This window comes from Belonocnema kinseyi, chromosome 4 (genome assembly GCF_010883055.1).
Source record: "Belonocnema kinseyi isolate 2016_QV_RU_SX_M_011 chromosome 4, B_treatae_v1, whole genome shotgun sequence".
Lineage (NCBI taxonomy): Eukaryota > Metazoa > Arthropoda > Insecta > Hymenoptera > Cynipidae > Belonocnema > Belonocnema kinseyi.
In genome coordinates this window covers 150,688,130-150,690,765 of record NC_046660.1, presented here as the reverse complement: position 1 = coordinate 150,690,765, position 2,636 = coordinate 150,688,130, and positions in this window count along the sequence as shown.

Genomic DNA, 2,636 nt, shown 5'->3' with positions numbered 1-2,636 from the left:
AGTTCATGAATATCGCTATACATAGGTTCTAAGTCTTACTTTATGATCAAGGGTCGAAAAAAGTTCTAGTTTTGTGATTCATGTAGTGTAAAACCTCCAGAAGAGTATCCAAAACATCGATTTTTTGAAAAAAATATCAATTTATCACGTTTATTGTCCACTTACGCCAACTAGTAGTTGTTTTTTGAAAAAAATGACCTCAAAAACCCCCAGTGAAGTATTTTCAATGTTTATAAATAGGTTTAAAATCGTAAAACTTGATTTTAATGTCATTTTAATCAAATTTGAAGCAAATTTTCACTTTTCGCGATTTTCTGTCTGTTCATCGCCGTATGGTGGGTTGAAATTTTTGTAAAAAAAAATCAAAACATGGTTTTCGATGTATTTTTTCCCGTAGAATTCGATTCTGAAGTCAAAAAAATAAAATTTTTCTTTATTTTTTTTTTATTTAAAATAAACCATGAAAAAACCGTAAAAAATGAGGTTTTTCGATCAAAACCCCATAAAAAAGTAGCTGGACCCTACTTTTTTATTGCAAATTCCGATTCAGCGTCGAAAAATACATAAGAATATATAGGTCTGGTCAATTGCACAGACACTTTTGTTTTTTTTTGTGGGCCTGTGTCATTAATACCCTTTACGAAAATGGAACAACTTTAAATCCAAATTTATTGATTCTACCTTACATTTGATCTTTTTCGATGAAAATTTATTGTAGGTTAAGTTTACAGTAGATGGGGAATTTCTTTAGGAAGTCAAATATTTGGTTGACATTTTATATATTTTGTGAAAAGTTTTTGTTTCTCGGTGAGAAAAAGTAACCTTTTCGGCGGAAAATAAATTTTAGATGAAAATTCATTTTCTCAACCAAAAATTCATTTTTAGAACTGAAAATCTTACTATTCTAATTTTTATTGAAAAAAATTTTTTTGTAGTAATTTTTAAATTTAATTTAATTTTAAATTGAAAATTAATGTGCTTCATGAAAATTGAACAGCTTTAAATCGATATTTATATATTCTACCTTAAATTTGATCATTTTCGATGGACATGTATTGTAGGTCATGTTTATGGTAGACGGAGAATTTCTTTACAAATTCAAATATTTGTTTGACATTTCATGTATTTTGTGAAAAATCTTTGTTTCTCGATGCAAAACATTAATCTCTTCGGTGGAAAATAAGTTTTAATATGAAAATTTATTTTCTTAGCCGAAAATTCATTTTTATAAGTGAAAATCAAACTGTCCCAATTTTTATTAAAAACAATTTTGTTTATAGTAATTTTTTTATTTAATTTTTTATTTGATTTAAATGTTTTCATGTAATTTTTCATGTATAAATATTTCGAGAATAGCTCATGGCCGGATTAAGGGGGGGGGGGCTGTAGGGGCTGTAGCCCGGGGCCCCGCTTTTGAAGGGGCCCCCAAATGCTTCCTTAACTTAAAAAAAAATTTTATCTTAATATACAAATTTATTGTTTTATTTCTCTAATACTGGTAATATTCTTCTACTCTACTTAAGCTGAACCTAAAGATCTAGAATGATAAATATTACGAATTATTTTTCTCTTTTGCTGCATGCTTCTTATCACCATAATGTTTATACCGATATAAGAGATATATCACAGTTGTCATAATAGTGACCGCGGAATACCGAGAAGCGCCTACCGCTAACATCAACACTCTGAATATTGAGATCATATATTTACAAATGCCGAGGTGAGAGCTTATGTCAAAGTAACAAACGCACAGTGATTTTTAAAAGCTTTTTTAATAGAAATATGTCGAGAAAGTGTGAAAGTGGTGCTTCGAAGAGAAAAAAAATCAAAATCAGAGAAGATTTTGAAAAAAAGCTTCCAAAACTAACAACTTTTTTCAAAAATGAATCTGAATTCATTTCTTCTTCTCACTCTTCTGAAGGAAATGAAAATTCTGGTGAAGTGGAAAATACAAATTTAATAACAGAAGCTATCGAGGATATACATCGGAGATCACTAGGTTTGTGAGTTTTTTATTATCTAAATGGCTGTTGAACGAACTGTGTAAATTTTATATTAGATTGTTAATTAAATTTATTTTAAAATAATTTAATAAGTAAGAAATAATAAAAGGATATTAAAATGTGTAACAGGATTTGAAAGTTTAAACAATGACGAATCAGGGATAATAACGAATGCACAAAGTAACGATGAGACTGTAGATGTAGGTCTTGAACTGACACCACAGTATTCAAAAGATTCAAACACACTTCAAGGTATTTATATAATTTAGTTTTGAATTTTAAACTTTTTTTATGTTTAAGTATGTAAGAACATCTTTTCTATTCAATATTAAAATAAAATTACATTTTTCCAATTGAATTTTATTGTATATATATAATATCATCGAGGTGTGCCGATCGTCAGTTCAAATTTTAATGCAAATTTTGTACCTTTTCGGTCACCTTTTTTCAATCTGAGTTTAATTTAAGAAGTGATTCAAGAAAAAATTAAAGCTTCTAAGTGCTCTTCGAATACAATAGGGGGAGGGTCGGTAAGGCCGGTTTTTGGCCTAATTTATTTTTGGACCAAAAAATCTGAAAAAATCATGGTAGTATCTTATTAGTATCCCGAGTCGATTGCACGCTAAACGGACT